The sequence below is a fragment of the Trachymyrmex septentrionalis genome, unplaced genomic scaffold (assembly GCF_001594115.1).
Source record: "Trachymyrmex septentrionalis isolate Tsep2-gDNA-1 unplaced genomic scaffold, Tsep1.0 scaffold62, whole genome shotgun sequence".
In the NCBI taxonomy this organism is placed as follows: domain Eukaryota; kingdom Metazoa; phylum Arthropoda; class Insecta; order Hymenoptera; family Formicidae; genus Trachymyrmex; species Trachymyrmex septentrionalis.
The window spans coordinates 4,227,370-4,245,382 of record NW_017305800.1 but is presented as its reverse complement, the minus strand read 5'-3'; the positions used below and the strand labels follow the sequence as shown (position 1 = coordinate 4,245,382).

The following is an 18,013-nucleotide window of genomic DNA, read 5'->3' as shown; positions in this document are numbered from 1 at the left end:
TTACAGAAATGACTTCATATTATTCGTATTGACAATTCAAAGTGGTGTTGCGCGGAATTATCTGCATTTTTTTTTTCTTAATATATAGATTTTCTTAATATATAGACGAAAATATCTTACGATTAATGAAACGAATATTTTCTTAGATATGTGTGCGATATAATCACGAAATTGTTAGAAACATTTAAAGAACCCTAACGTGACGTACGTTACGTGCATACGTAAATATATGTACCGTGTAATCGAAAGCTACGAAGAAAGCAAAATTCAAGATATGTCAAGATATTCAAGATATCATCGGACGCAATAGATGGCGGGAGAACTCTCCCCCAGAGATTGAAAAATCTATCGAAATACGTGCACCAAGCAGAGCAACATAATTACCCAGCCTTCGCATCGTGAGCGACGCGACGAAAACATGCGTGAGTAACAGTGTAGAATAAAAATATTGAAGAATCGAACACCGGTCAAACACGTTAGGTCACTAAAAATAGAGAATAAAGCCACGCGTTCGTTAGCGGATGCAGGTCGAAAAGTAAATCGGACTCCGCACGCATCAAGGCATCTTAGCGATTAACACGTAACGATTGCGATCGAGAATTTCGCAGAAGAATCATTTGTGGAACCAGTTCGCCCACCACGTGCACATACGTGACCGGCTTGAAGAACTGAATCGCGATGCTCACCCGTGTGAGCCTGTCGATTCACCTCCCTCGATACATTATTCAAGGATAAGTGCAAGTTACGCATGGTCAGTCAGTCGAGACCGCAAACGTTCTGTTGCCTTTTTTTTAACCACTGCCAATGCAATTATCGGCGCAACAAAGCGTAATTTTTACATAATCCTAACCTTGACGAAATTAAAAACGCGAACTTGAAATATTGTCGCGACAAAATCTATATCGTAAAATGGGACAACACTGGTCTAGTCGGGAGTTTGACCGAAATTTGAAAAAATATATCTAGACAGCACGAATGTTCAAAATCAATTATGCATCATCATAAGATACGTTGTTAGAAGTACAAGAAAAAAAATTATATAAATAGTAGTAATTTTTTTCTTTTCTAAAACAGAAATAAATTTAACTTATATATATACATATTCGTTCTTCCATTAATTAAAAGGCCTGTTCTTTTTAACTGAACTTCTTGCACAGTTCGTCTTTTCTCTTTTCCTTTCTAAAGCGAAGAGAAAAGGAAGAAAGATGGATCGTGCAAGAACTTTAGCTAAAAAGAACAGACCTAAAATTAAATACATGTAAATTGATTTTCCATTTTGTTCTGCATCTTAAAAAAGACAAGAAATTATTTAAATATCACTTAGTTTCTTAATTAACGCTTTTAGCGAATATATTAATTTCACTTAGTTTTGTGAGAGATAGCAATTTTTACATCTTAAAAAGTCTTTAAAACGTTTTATATTCCGTTTTATATTCTTTGATATGCTGTCTGGATATTATTAAAATTTGAGTCAAAAGTCACTCCAATTATTTTAGTTCTTTTTTGTTCTTTAGTCAAATTATTCCATTTTATAGTAACTGAAATCTTTACAAAAATTTATCGCTATTTTTTTACGATTTTACTATTTTAAATTGCTCTGGGAAATAACACATTGAATTTCCGGACTGCGAATATAATTTGTCAAATGACCGAGAGATAATGATGAAAATGATCGTCATTTGACAAACTCACGATAATCAGTACTCATAAAACAATCATGATACTTATTTGGCGAGAGACAAATTGCAACAAATTTACGAACAATTCTGATTCTTGATGATACCATTATTTGTTGTATCATTATGTGTCCTACTTTTCTGCATGTCGCTCGCTAATCAGATAGAAAGTAATAAATGCCAGTAATGAGAGAAGCTCCGCGTTAACAATTTCCGTAGCGCGGCAAACACGTGGGAGTTGCGTTTAGTTGCGTTTCACGTGCATCATTCGTGCGGTGTAATATGTTTATTAGACGAATCTGCACATTCGCAATAATAATCTAAATAATTCGTCAGCGTATAACCCAAGATACGCGTGCACGAGTTAATTAGACACCTTCTTGCCATTCTCCCTCTCATCCCCCCCCTCCCCCCCTCCCGCGATATTTACGTAATAACTTAGCACCGTGCACACAGATTGCGGCCTTCGTATTAATCTAATTCGAGATTTATCATTTGTACGATATCGGATATTGCATCTGCTAACCATAACATCTCTCGACGTGCCTATTATATCTCTATGCAGTGAAATATCATCAGAATATCAATCAGAATTCAGAATTCAGAATTCTCTCTGTAACGAAGATTGATAGAATAGCCAAACGTTTCTTGCATCAATAAACGCGTAATTTGGAACGCTTAACTAAAATTTAGTATCAGCTGGGATTATAAGTGAAAATAACTCAAAATATGAAATGTAAAGATTATTATTATCCTACAGTTAAAATAACTACTTCTTAAGTAAAATTAATAGAGATCGTTACCTAAAAGTGTTAATTAAAAAACTGAGATTTAAATAATTTCTCGTCTCTTTTCAGAGAAAAAAACAAAACAAAAAATCAATGTATTTAATTAATGCTTACGGAATTAATGAAAAATATGTACACATACACGTGCATGTGCACGCTCACATATACATGCATGTATGTATAAATTAAAATTTTGGTTCGTAAAAAAAATATTATTTTTTTATCTGTATTATTTTTTTGGGACATTCCTACAACATACAACTAAAACGTATTAAATAATATTTTATTAAATGTTTTAGCAACACAACCATTGATTTTATACGCATTTTATACGTTATGCGAGCATTTATGCGTTATGAATATTTATGTTAACGCTAACGTTGATGGATGAGGATAAATTCGTATTATCTCCTAAGAATTACACGCGTAAACCCGCAATAGATCAATAGAGAAATATCTCTCTGCACCGTTATCTAAACTCAATACGTCACCCCAATATCGATGGAAAGTGGCAAAACCTGTTTAGTTTCTGCATGTAATTCACCTGCTACTTTAATCTCATCGTTTTCCACGTCGCGTCCTTCATTCAATTTATTACCTGGCTTTATGAAACAATAAGTATTAAAAAAAAATAAAAGATAACATCTCAAAACGTTCAGAGCGATATATATTTCCTTTAACAATTATATCTGTCACCTTTTTTTAACTGACAGATAAAAAATCACCACTTCGATTGTCGAAGCACTCAAACGAAGTCAACAGGACTTCAAAACAAAAGATTGGCAATATTGTTTGAAACAAAGACTTTTTAACCAGCGACCACTACAAAAAAAGAACAATCCATCTTGATTCATTCGCTCGAAGCATTTTATTGCCCATGACGAACCAACCAGGATTGCACAGGATGAAATGCGAGTAGCAGCTGAAAATCACGGGAAACGCTGACAGGTAATTCAATCTCTGCCCAATGCACTATAGACGTCGAGACATACTTTGTGCAATAGAAAAAAAAATTCTGCGACTACGCATTTCACGACTGCACAGAGAGAGGTACTAGTTAATCACTTTATATTATACCTTTTTATTTCAATACTAGAACTATTCGAAACATTTTTAGTATTAGAAGGAACGTAGAAATTTATAATATTTAATAATGAATAAAAAATAAATCGTAAATTAAACAACGGTTGATAAAATCTTTGTAATATAACCACACAAGCATAAGAAAACAATAACTTCCACTCTATTTAACTTATTAATTGCAAATAAGAGAGGTGAAAATAATGCGATATACACCCATATTTGGAAAGAACATCTCGTAATATCATCATCCGGGATACTGACGTGTAATGCGTACGTGTACACACGAGCTTACACACAAATATGTGTACCATCAGGCCAACAAGCAATATCTGAGCAACAAGCTTAGATGCTCGGATATAATGGCATGCTCGTCCCCTTTCCCTGTCCATCCCTTTGTGGAGATCGATTCATGCCACACGATACATCATCACGAAACTTCATCTTCTGCTTGTGCAAATCACATGAAAATTTTCTCTTTTACGCTCGAGAAGAAATACATTCCGATCACATTGAGAGTAAAGTGATATCACAACTTTTTTATATTGTATAATACAAAATTTCTTACTTAAAACGAACACAGGATGTTTAAGTACGTTATTAGATCGAATAAAATTTCAACTGATTTCAGCGATGTAAAAAAACTGATCTAAAAAATGTTGTGGTTGATAATCGCGAAAATACTACTGTTAAATATCTGCGATATCTTAAAAGTATTATAATCTTGAAAAAAGATTAAAAACGCTCGTTTCTCGGATAATGTCAAACTGACTTTACTTTTCTGCGGACTGTGTTGCGGCCAAATTATCAAAAAGGCTCTTTGCTCGTTAAGATTCGCAATGGAAACACCATTAACCAACGACATTATCGTAATCACAATGCGCGTTATGATGCAAGCACCAAGTTGCGCCATAATCAGCAATATTGCGCATCGAAACGAAGCGCAAATTGCACGCGCGGGTAAAACCGAATGCGCGGCTGCCGCCGTTTCATCCTCGCGATTGTGATTCGCACGAGCGCAGAAATGTCCGCCACAAGTATAAATCCTTGGCGGCGCAACCGACTATGAAATTATCGTTCTGATGCTTAAGAGCCCCAACTATACATCATCTTGGTCACGTAGCCCTTCACCTTTCCATCCGTCTACCTATTCATCCGCCTCTTTTCCGCCACCCCGATTTACCCCGTCTTTCTCTGTCTCTCTCTCTCGCTCTGTCTCTTTTTCATTCTCTTCGTCGTCAAACATAAACGCGAAATGCAGTTCTTGCAAAAGACTGCACTAATTAATCGCGACATGCATCTCGCCTACGGCTCGTTACGTTTTCACTCTCGACCCCTTTTTTCAGGAAGGATTTCTTATAAATGCTCGTCTTTGGGAGAGGAAATTCGTTAAGTTCATTATCCAGTTAACTCGTACGCTCTCTTCTTTCTCCTGCCGACTTGATGCGATTATCCCCGCTCGTTTGCTTTGATCGAGATTCGTTAAGGGGAAACTGAGGTACTTAAAGATCCAACCCGGAACGGGACTGCGCCTCGAGCGACCGATAATATGCAACGACGCAGCATCCGAGCGGCCAGACTCGCGGGATGAAATCGAAGCGATTATTCAACGAGCGTAGAAATACTCTTATAAAATTATATCTTTCGATGCGACTGGCAAAAAATGTTTGCATTATTCAAAAAAAAAAATGTCAAATTTAAACGTTTATATATCTCTTTTTAATGTCGGAATCATACTCGTTTAATATTTTCTGACTATTACATATGCAAACGTTTTTATCGATATTTTAATGATCGTTACAGCAAAATGTAAATGTTATTAACAATAATATTTGCTTTTAAAGTATTGTACAGATAAGAAAAATGGAATAGCAATTAGAATGAAATATTCATATCTTTGACATATAAAATTAAAATAATTTGAAGAAATTTTAAAAAACATGAGGTATCTAAAAAAATATAATATATTCGCGGAATCGAGATTTAATTACGTTAGTTCGTCGGACGGAACTTTATTCAAGTTATTCACTACGGATCGCGAATTGTTTCAGTAATTTTGATAGGTAAACAGATTACGTATGTATTAAAGATAAATATATAGACGTGATGAAAGTTTTAACCTCAAATTCAATTAAATCATTATTACGGTTGTAAAAAAAGAAATGTTTCGCACATTAGTAAAAAAAGATAATAAGAAGAATCGTGATATAAAATCATGATAATAAAGTGAATGTGATAATACAAATTCTCAGATAAAGTTAGTAATCATAAATCCATAGAATCTCATATATTAATAATTATATTAAAATGCAATAATTCCGCTTTTTCATATAAAGGAAGATGTAACATAATATCACATTGGTTTTATTACCATCATTTATATCTACTGTTATTTAATTAAGACTTTAATGCTCTACTTGAGATATTTTTATATAATATCAACCAATGGTATGCAGACAGCCAATTTCCACGAATGCAATAATGAAAATAATTAAGACACACCATGTGCCAAAGAAGATTGATCAAGAAATCAGCAAGCGTATCGTTGATCGAAATTTGTGCACATTCATAAGCAGAGAGCACCGTGCTCTCTTTCCCATTATATCATGCTAACAGAGTACGTACACGATACGTAAATGAAACGGTTCACTATACGGGTTACGTTCGTACGTATCCAAGTACGTACCGCTAACGCCCGCATTTCGTTGGCATGAATAGCGCCAGATAATCTAGGAGACATTCTATTCATAAAAAAAAAAACAAACGATTAGAACGAAACGCTCACGCGAGTGCCCGCACTTAGAGTTGACAGCTGAAGTATTAAAGGCAGTATGTCAGCCTACGGCATCGCAACATTATCGCGTGAGCGACGTGTCATTAACAGACTACATAATCGGTTTGTGTACACGTTGAGCTATATTGAACGTTAGTACTCAACGTGTTCGATAATCAGCTGATTTTCAAATCACGCCTTAGACAACTTATGCCGCTAAACAATTTCATTTAATATAAGCACACTTGTACCTTCACATGTACTCATCAAAGTAGCTTGAAACTATTACGCAGGGTATACCGGAACGGAAATCTTCATTCTAACAATTTTACGGACAATTTAAAATCAAATCTTTTCTTAATTAAAATACTAAAATATTTTGTGCGAAGCTCTTTTTATATTCAATCAAAAAAGAAACTAACTGCTCAACTAAAGACTAATGGATGATTTTATTATTATGTTTTTTTTGTATATATATTTTTTTATATATTATTTTTTTCGGAATTTTCAGACAATCGATGATGTGATTACTAAAATATCTAATGCGATTTTAAGTTAAATTAGAAAATTTGTTAATTTAAAGAATAGTGAGCATTCTTCTTTAAAATATCCTGTGTGCCTATAAAATTCCTTACTTATTTTTTTATACATCATATGCTTTTAAAAATTAACTTTAAATTAATTTTGATTTTAATTTTTAATATAAATCAATATAAATTTAATATGAACTTATGTATTCCAACGCAGTACAAGATTTTATATTCATTCATAAAATAATTATTATATTATTATTTGTGCTGTATAAAGAAAAAACTCCAAAAAGGACTTTAAAAATTAAAATTGTAAGAAACGTTTTATAACTCTAAATTCCGTACTTTTGAAATTCAGTGAGTGTAAACAGCATGTAAAATATTTAACGTAACGCTCGCGGTACTCCGTGATTTAATCAGATCGCGTGGCTTTCATAATAGTTTCGTTATTACATTTTCTCAACCGCCTCGACATATTTTACATGGAAGATGCGCATCTGGAAGAGAGCGCGGGACTCTTCTTGTTGCGCGTGTATAATGACTGAAAGTCAGTCGCGTATGTATGTATGTATATATATATATATATATTTTTTTATATATATATATATATATATATATATCATGCAGTGTGCAGAAATGCATGCAAGCGCTGACAGTGCATTATTGCGGCTTAGAATCCACGGTGGCTTGCGCTACTCGTACATTAGTAGCTGACCAGCTGCATAATGACTCTCACATGCAAGAGAATCCCGGGCTGTTATTAGGCGTATTACACGCTTTTTCTCGCCGAGCGTACATATATCTAGTACCTACTCGGCACGTATCACTGCAGCAACGTGTAGAATGCAGATGGGAGAGTACTTACCGGACTCGTGTGGAAACGCCTCTGGGAGAATCCCGACGGCTGGATCGACGACGGCACACCATCGCTCTCTCTCTCTCCCTCTGAGACGACGATTAAATCCTGGGAAACTGCTGATCGATGGCGAAATCGAGATGTCCCTCGCAGCCGCTCGAGCACTCTCGCGATTTCCAAAGTCACGATTGTCTGCGACCACTTGTCTCTCCTCTCTCTTTCTCTCTCTCTTTTTCCTTCTCGTCACGTTGTCGGTTGCATCGGAAGAGTCGTGGGTAGACAAAAAAATTTTTTTAATTTTTGAAAAACTAATCGCCTCTCGTGATCCTAAAAACAAATATTTCATTTCACTTAAAACGTTTTAGACATTTTTTTCATTGATCTCACTGTAAGTTTCTTACCAGAACTCCAATACACGATGGAGACGAAGCTGTATAATTAGGGAAGAAGTTCCGTTGTCCCTTCCTAATGTTTTAAATACTTTTTTGTTAATTTCGTTGTACGTTGTTACAGTCAGGATCGATTTCATGTATGAAGGATGAGGCTACAATTAGAGAAGAAGAAACGTCGTGTTATCCTTTTCAACACTTTAGACATTTTTTTTATTAATTTCACTATATAATTGCTGGCCAGGACTAACTTCAATACACAGAGACGAGGCTGTATAACTAGAAAAGAAGAAGCGTTGCATTGTTCTTTCCGGTTGGATTTCCTGATCTCCGTCGACATTCGAGCCTTCGAGCTCCAAGATCCGTGCGCTCGACGATTGCACACACGCGACGAATACGACACTACGAAGACGGGATTCGATGCGAGAAACGCGATTACTCCTGACACGAAGTTTATACACTTTGTACATCGATACGGTTGATGTCACCTTGAACGCGGCAACGATTAACTTAGTCCACGGTTGCGGGCAGGTCAACAATGACGTCACGGGACGAAATGAAGCGGAGCGAAATTAACAAGACACGCACTTTTACATCCACTCGCGTTCTTCACTTACGTTCATTCACGTCGACTGTAACTGTAACTAGGTAGTTTCCGCAAAAGCTCGCCGTCTGTTGCACCATCTTAAATTGAGACAGTAAATGAAGCCGAACGACTCCGAGACGCGAACATAAAATTGACGCACGAATCTCAGTTTTGGATTCGTGAAAATTATAAATATCTTTCTACTTTCAAATCATAACCATCGCGCAGCAACGTTCAAGTCAATTATATCATATACAAGGTGTTATTTAAGTATGTTGCCATACTTAACAGAGCGAGATGATTAACTAACACCCTGTAGAGAGAGAGAGAGAGAGAGAGAGAGATGGATGATAATAATTTATTCATCAGTTGATACGCCACCATTACTCCCTTCGATCGAGTCCTCCGATCATCGATGGTTCTAGATTCCGAACACAGATACGCAGATACGAATGACCAATCGAAAATTAAGACGCGATTATATTTCGGCAGATAATTAACCCGACACGATCATCGCCCGCCCGATGTCCACTGAACGCGACATAAACGCGGTACAACCGAGTCAAAATTCAAAATGTCCGACGAAAACTTCACATCGACGCGATGCCACGCCGACGCTTCGAGAATCCACACGACACTCCCGATTGCACAGCACATCTCGAACGAACAAATAACGCAAAACGATGCGTCCACGGATCACTGCAACACTGACCTACCGCGAACGACACACGCCGATTGCGAATAGCGGAGCGCGACGGGAAATAATTCAAAATATTCAACGGCAACTTCACACCATCGCGACGCTTCGAGAATCCGCTCGACACTCCCAATTACGCGACACATCTCAAGATTCTCGAGCGAATTAGTAACGTAAAACGATGCATCCACGGATCACAGCGGACACTGACTTACTGCGAACGACACACGATTACGGATTACTTACTAAAGCGCGGAGGTGAATAATTCAGAGTGTCCCACGGCAGCTTCGCACCGATATCACTCCGCCAACGTTCCGAGAATCCGCTGACACTTTCAATCGCGCGATATATCTCAGACAAGTGAATAACACAAAACGATACATCCACAGGATTACAGCGGACGCTGCACTGACCCTCCGTGAACGACACGCGCCGATACGAATGACGCGAATAGCGGAGTTCGACGGAAAATGATTTAAGCCCGATCTACATAAGACACAGAACAGGTCGCGAGCTTGTTGCGTCAGCCAATCAGATACGTCAATTTAAAAAATGAGGCTTCGAGATTGGCTGACGCAACAAGCTTGCGATCTGCGACTCGCGTTTTCTGTGCCTTATGTAGATCGAACTTTAGAATATTCGACGACAACTTCACACCGACGCAACGTCGACAAGGCGAGCGCGAAAATGAAGAATCGCGGCTGATTTATCATATCGTCTTGAATCTATCTCCGAGAATCCGCTTGATACTTCCGACTCGCGATACATCTTGAAATTTTTCAACGAGCGAATAATGTAAAACGACACGATTCATTTCCTGAATTACAGCGGACGCTGGCTTGTGAACGACATATGCCGATTACGTCTAGTAGAAGCGCGACGGGGAACAGTAAGTACAAGTATCAGTAAGTAAAAGACGGTTATGTACTCGCCGACACGAATGGTCACTTGATTCATCATACACTATTGCGTAGTATGTACGCGCGACTCGCTTTCGCAATGAAAAAACACGCGAACGCAACGCGATTCCTCGAAGTGCGAATCGACAACCCGAACGTCGCGCGAGTAAAAACACAAAAGGGCGGAGGATCAAAATAAAATACGAATGTTCGCCCGACATTCACTAGCGATCATATATTAAGTTGCTTTCCGTTATTTACTAAAAGTACTGAAAATGTACAGTTTACTTTGTATACTTCAGTTAATTTTCAGTGCTCGTAATGAACATAAACGAAATACAGTCTCAAGCCTGATTCCACTAATGTAAGTTAATGGCGAATTTGGTTGGACATATTAAAGCCGTTGTACATTAATTTAATCTGTATAAAAGTAAAATACAAATACTTCGAATTATAAAATACAGATTTTGCTTAACAACAGAATAAAATATATATTGAGGATTTCATGGATTTAATCGGTTGTTATATTTATATTAAGCACACATTTTTACGTCAATTTGTTTTTACGTCAATTTTACGACAGCTACACACCAATGCGCCCATCTAATCGAATTCGCTTTAACTTTATTACTTGAATTTTGATTCAATTCTTCTAATTCTAAGAATTTATAGAAAAAGGTAAACAGTAAGTTATATCAAAATTGAAGTTAATCTTATATTAGTGGCCTTGTGCCCGTTTCTATCAATGTAGAGATTAACTTTAATCTTAGTTTAACTTATTTTTTATCTTTTTCTAATTCTTAGAACTAAAAAATTAGCAAAAGATGTTGAGCAAAAGTTAGTTGAATCAAAATTAAAATTAAGTTGCATTGATAAAAACGAACATTAGTAAGATGAGATATACGGTATAGAACATATCACATCAAAATTGGCTGCCTTTAACAGAGAAAATAGTAAAATTTATAATTGTTGCAAAATTCTTTAATATAATTAGTTTATACATTTAGATCCAGTAAGAAATTAGGAGCAAAACAAATCATATTATAGAATTTGCAAAACTGTTTTGTCTGCTCAAATACAGTCATTTTGACATTTATAGAAAGTCTATTGTATAGGAATGGCAAATACAATAAAATATATGTGTGCATGTATGAAACGAGAAATACAATTATACAATTACGATATCCGATTTAAAAATACGTTAGATTATATTATTATTATTATATCACAATTCTTAATTTTATATCGCATTTTATGCGATCTTACTATTTAAATCCCAATTATCGTAATTTTCGAATTTCTGAATTGATTATATATTTGGCGATATAAAATAATTTAGATATTTTTAAATAATTAACTGTTAATTTAAAAACATTAATTCGAAAAATTATACATATACCTATACGAAGCAAACACGAAAAACATAACTAATATAATTACTACAATATAAAAAAAAAACTGCAATTTCTAGTAAAAATAACATGTTTTCCACGAGGACGTAATAAACCAAAATTATGTAATATACTCCTGTAATAAACTCCCTCCTATATAATATATTTGGATAAAATTTCAAAAATAATAAAAACATGAACGTGTAATTGAAGAAATTATTAATAAATATTTATTAAAAATATTATTAAAATTAATATCTAGTTTTTATAAAATTTTTATTAAAATTGACAATTGTTAAAATTCTTTGATACTTCTTATCTTATTAAATAGACATAAAGATGGCAAGCATGAAACGGTCGCTAAAGTTGATAGTATTCATGGAACTGCGAAAGGACTTGGGCGGCATTAACTGCTTTAAATTAGTTGACAACGGATTACTTGAGAGCCACTGAAATGTTATTAGTTTGCCGGCAACATAATGAGATTGCATGCACAATCACATGCCGCTATCAGATGCGCTATGTACGATTTTCATGACGGTTAAGGACGTTAGAAGGTTTACCTTACTCAGTGAACCGCATTCACAGATCTGCGGAATTTCAGTAAACGGAACATTCCACCGCGAATTAAATCAACTGTACGATTTCTGCTCTAATTATGCCACGCGATATTGTTTTAACAGCAGCGTTAATCAATAATGCAGTTGGCGAAATTGTTAATTAGAGTAACGCATGTGTTTTTACGGTGATTAAAATATCAAATATTAAATTTCACTATTTTCACTATACATTACTCTGACAGTTCTACAAATTTCATTAGTTCTCCTAAAAAAAAAATTTATAGATGTTTCTAAAGCAGTGACAATTTTTATTCAGTTTGTCAAACAACATAGCTATCTCTTCAGAAAAAAAGATAAAAAAGGAAGAAAAAACGCATTTAGTAAATAAACAAATTTTTCATATCATATCTCTTTGTTATTGTAGAAAAAAGAAGGAATTTAAAGAGAATGTATTGATGATTTTCTCCGATTTTTTTCAAAGGACGTATTCCGTTTATGCCGACGTAATAGATTGCATGTCGCGTGACAAACGAGACAAAAAAATGATGATAAAAACAGTGACATGATCGGTCCTTTTCTAAGTTTTCGGAGCAAAAGCTCGAAGCGCAACGAACATACGAGCGCGATAAGTCTGCTATTCTCGACGCTGAGATAAAGCACAGAGAGCCTCGAACTGCCAAACTTCCGACCTCGAAGAACTTTAAACATCGTCATTCGGCCGATCCGAACTTCTAAAGCTGCAGCGCCGGTCCGGATTCTGTTCGTCACGCGCGAATGCAAGCCGCGAAATGGTAGCGCAACGGGTACAGCAAACATCGCGTTGTACAACAGGGTGTACTCTCCATCGACCGATCTCGAAACTAAGTAATGCCGAAAGTTTAAGTCGAGTATAGTTATAGTCCTGCGGTGAGAAAAAGTAACGCTTCGGTGCAAAACACTCTCGCGAAATTTCATCATCAGTAACGAGATCCCGTGGAGATAAAAAAGCCCGTCAACGTAATCTTGTAAAAAATTTTAACACAACAGTTGAAATGAGGTCGATATAAAAATATATAGGGCGGAGTAGTATTGTCCGAAATAACAGGAAATAACGTTCGCGAGCATCGAATTATTTCTAAATTTCTAGAATTCTGGTCGTGCATACAAAGAAAGAAATTTTTTTTTATTTCTAAAAAATGTGAAAAAAATTTCGATAAAAAATATGCATATAATTGTTCCCTTATTTCAAAATACACAATTCAAAAAAATGTTATTTTCGAATTATTATCATAAATAAATTAAATAAAATTATTCTATCAATCATCAACTATATACCCTAACTTTATAATCCGTCCCATTCATTCTCAAAATATCATTCTTAAGGTCTCTTTCAAAGAAAACATAATCATATTCTACAAGAGAGACACATTTTATAAATTATAAACTGTGTGTCATTTTTGTAAATAAAAACAAAACATTCTACAGAAATTAAAACATTTATAATTAAAACAGTTTTGATTAAATTTGAAGTTGTTTTATTTTGAATGTAGTCGTTTTTACTGACAAAAACAATTTAAAGTAAATATAAACTATTGATGATATTTCGAATTATGTTCTACTTTTAATGAATTATTCCAGATATTATAATTTTGTAGAATTTCAAAATTGTCACAACTTAAAAAGAAGAATATTTAAGAAAGGAAAATGATAAAAATGACATTTGATTATGTTTTTAAGATTATATATATATTCTTTTTATCAACAATATTTGATTAGTCAATAATTTTTTATTGTGTTGAGAGATAGCTCCCTCTTTTCTGAAAAACTTCACTTTTTTACTTGTGTCATTTTTTAAAGTAAAGGAACGATAATTATATATTAAACAATAATATTTTATTGTGCTAAAAAATATTTTTTATCAGGATATATGAATTAAGTATATTATAAAGAAAAAAGTATAAAATAATGATATCCAAATTTATAAAAATTGTATGGTAATATCAATTCGTTCATTAACGGAAGGTTTATTTAAAAAATAATATTTTTTAATATATTAATGCATTTATCCTGAAACGATTACAACAAAACAAGTGCGAATTGGAACAGGTGTAAAGTTGTACAGATGTAAAAATTGGAACAGTTGAATTCTCCCACTTCCGCAGTCTATCAAAATTTCCTTATCTATCACCTGTGCCAGTGCAGATGAGGAATCGATACGAGTTGGACTCACGCTTTGTCTTATCATTATCATTAACGCGCATTCTTTCGTTATCAACATTACAGAATTCGAGTATTCTCATACCAGACCGATAAGTTTATGCTACCCATCGCGAGTCGACAGTGATTTTAACATCGTGTCTTCGCCTACGTCTGTCGAATATTTTACGTCAGGTACGATAAAAATTTTACATATTTACATGACCTTGTCATCGGTTGTCTGTCGCTTTGCGTTTTGTAGTAAGAAAAGCGTTAATGCATACATTCCTTAAATGGGTAAATCAGTGCTCAGCTCGTCTTTCTCGTTTAATCTTTACGAGATGAGTTTGATAATTAAGGAACGTCACTTTATCGCAAAAGTTAACTTTGGATAATCATGCTGATGCTGATTAAACCTTCGAAAATTGCTCCGAACGTGCTATTACCATGTTATCGTACGATATTTGCATAATCCTCCCTTCTCCAATCGTAATTATGTACTGGTATTCCCCGGGGTTAGCAAATAGTATTTAATTAACTAGAACAACATCGGTTTGTAATGCTATTGCATCGAAGTTGCGTATAAAGTGTCAAAAATGCAAAATACAACTTGAAAGTTCTGAATTTTTTGTAAACTTTTTTATACATAATATCTCTCAAAATTAAAAACAAATAGTTTTTCATTTTTATTCATGAATTGTAAAGGTATCCATTAGAATTTTCGACATCATACGTTAGTTAAAAGTTTTCTAAATTATATACATAATGCGTTTATATATGTACGTGAACAGAGAAATTCTCCGTACAAGATGCAAATTCAGTAAATGTTTAAGCCCCAGCTTGAAACTCAAAGATTAAATCCCTCGCATTTATGAAACTCGACTGTCACGATTTCTCGCTTCGAGAACATTTCTAAACTCACAACTAGATAAATGTCGGGAAGGCTATTATTACAGACTATTGCAAATGCTAATTTAACTTGATTTCTTCCTCTGTATTCTATCTTTGAAACGTTATCTCTTTAAATATATAGCTTTGAATCGTTGATCTACGTAAAGTCTTTATTAGATCAAAATTAGATACGGCTTCACAATTTAGAGAACGAATAAAAAATTCCTTAAATATCAAAATATATATATTTGTTACTCAGAAAAGTAATATATTCCACTGAAAGAAAATGTATATATACATTTATATTAAAACATTGAATCTGTATACATATCTGTTAAAATATTGAATCTGGTACTCAAAAATTTTCGAAATTTCTTTATATATTGTTTCCTTGCTTCAAAAATAAGATAATTCAAAAAATGTGATTATTAAAAGTGAAGATTATTTTATCAATCATCAAAAGTAAACTAACTTAACTTCACAGTTTGTCCGCCAAATAGCACTTGTGTCATTCTTAAGATTCAAAAAGATTATAACACCTACAAAAGTGACACACTTTAAGTTGTGTCATCTTTGTAAAGAAACAAAAGAATCTTCTACAAAGAATATTTAGAGTTAAGACAGATTTGATGATCAAAGTTTGAAGGAGAAATTGTTTAAGTTTGAATTTAATCATTTTAGACCAAAAGGTAAACTGTTAGTAATATTTCGATTATGTCACTTTTCATCAATTATTCCTTTGTTATAATTTTTTGAGAAATCGATATCGCAGTTGAAAAAGAATAATTTATTTAAGTGTTATGAAACGAAAAATAGCAAAAATATATTTAATCATGTTTCTAAAAGTACGTGTTTGTTTTTTACTAATATTATTTAAATAGTCTCAGACTAATTTTCTCTTGAAAAATAATCTTTCCCCTTCTCTGAAAAATTCAATTTTTTTAATTGTGTCACTTTTGAAGTATGGAATCGATATAAATTATTAATTTCTCTTCTTATTGTTTTTTATATTTTTATTATTTTTTTTTAAATTACGCCTTCTTTTAATTTTATTTATATACAAAACTTCTCTAGAACTTCGCATTTATTATTAGACTTTGTCACTTCTTGGCTCGCTATAGTTGACTGTCTGCGTATTTCATGTATATGAAGATGGTAACCTAGCATTTTCCGTAACTGCAGACGATGTTTAATTACCTAGAATGTCCTAGAACGTCACAACGTCACCTTGACCTTACAATAATAAATCCGTGGCAGACGCAAGTTAATTGGCATACAAATGGATTTTCCAACACAGAGCGTATCAGTCCGCACGAGTGCACAACTGTTGTTACTGTTACTGCTGCTTGCGTTTGGGTTTACATTTGCGATCGGCAAGCACGTGCTTGGCATAATGCGAATTAGTGCACAATTCCGCGCGCGGTTATTCCGGCTATTTTCGTCCGCGGTCTCTTTTCGTCCTGAAACAATCGAAAATTGTTTTTCGCCGGGCACGATGATGTCAGTCGATAGGAAAGTAACGGTAATTGCACAACGAATCATCGCATTTCAGTTCTGCTTGTGCGAAACGCTCCCTCGGAACTAATTATGAAGTAATTATAATTCCGGACTAGCGTTGTATCGCTCTCTCTCTCTCTCTCTCATCCCTCCCCTGTTAATGGCAACATTGAATATTTTATAAGCAAAACCGCACTCGATTTACCTGCAAATAAACGCAGTTACGAAAATACGTTAATATTACAGATATAAATTATCCTTGACCTTTTGGAGAATATATATTTCAATTTAAAATAATTATGAATCTTTTTACAAAATTTAACGATATGGTGACCCCCGTGATGACAAATTTATTAATAACTGAGTGATGCTTAAAAATTTGTCTCATAATTATTGCATTTTCATTTAGAGATTCTTGGATCAATTTAGAGAGTCAACTTTTCTACAATATAAAAATTCAATAGAAAGTCATTTGTAACAACTTTCCAACTTTTAGCATAAATATCCTGGTAATTAAGTCTCAAATTAAGTTTTCTGCTAAGCAGCAAAGTAACAAATAAACTTTCTTAAAGTCCATTTAAAATTAACTAAAAAAATAAGATCTCGTTAAAAATTTTACTATGTCTACTTTTACTCTTGCAGTTCAATTTATCGAAGAAATTTATTTAGCTATTTTCGAAAGTAAACGATTTACTTGTTTAAAAATATTAAAGCTAATGTAAAATGTGATATGAGTTACAATATTCTTAATAACTTTAATATTCTTGGATAATATTGAATGCTAAATTATGCCTTCAATTTTTTACATTACTATACTCGTTCATACAAATTGAAGCACACATACGAGAAGGGCATATCAATGCATTTTGTCGACGGAAAGGTCTCGACATAATAAATTTCGGATCAGCGATCAGCTCCTTTAAACACCGATAATCGTTCCAAAGTCGACCTGTACGATTCCTATCAATTTCCCACATTTACTTACCTCCAGGTTTATTCGAAACCGGAAGAGTTCGGAATAATTGCCAACGTCGGCAATACGACCTCTAGTAAAATCGATCACGACGTGCTGATTTTAGAACCAATTTATTGATTAAATACCGTTGTCGTAGTTGATTGTAAATTGACGGTGTCTATTCTATCGGCTTGCTATCCTCTTTTCCATTTTAATGAACTTCGATTAAATGTATTGTAGAATGAAATAAAATAATAAAATATATAAAT

General features: G+C 34.2%; 1 protein-coding gene across 1 annotated transcript in view; it reads left to right on the top strand.

Annotated features, from left to right (window-relative positions):
• LOC108752866 overlaps positions 1-18,013 on the top strand; it is a 114,697-nt gene that overhangs the window by 58,174 nt on the left and 38,510 nt on the right. The gene's annotated exons all lie outside the window — the stretch shown is intronic.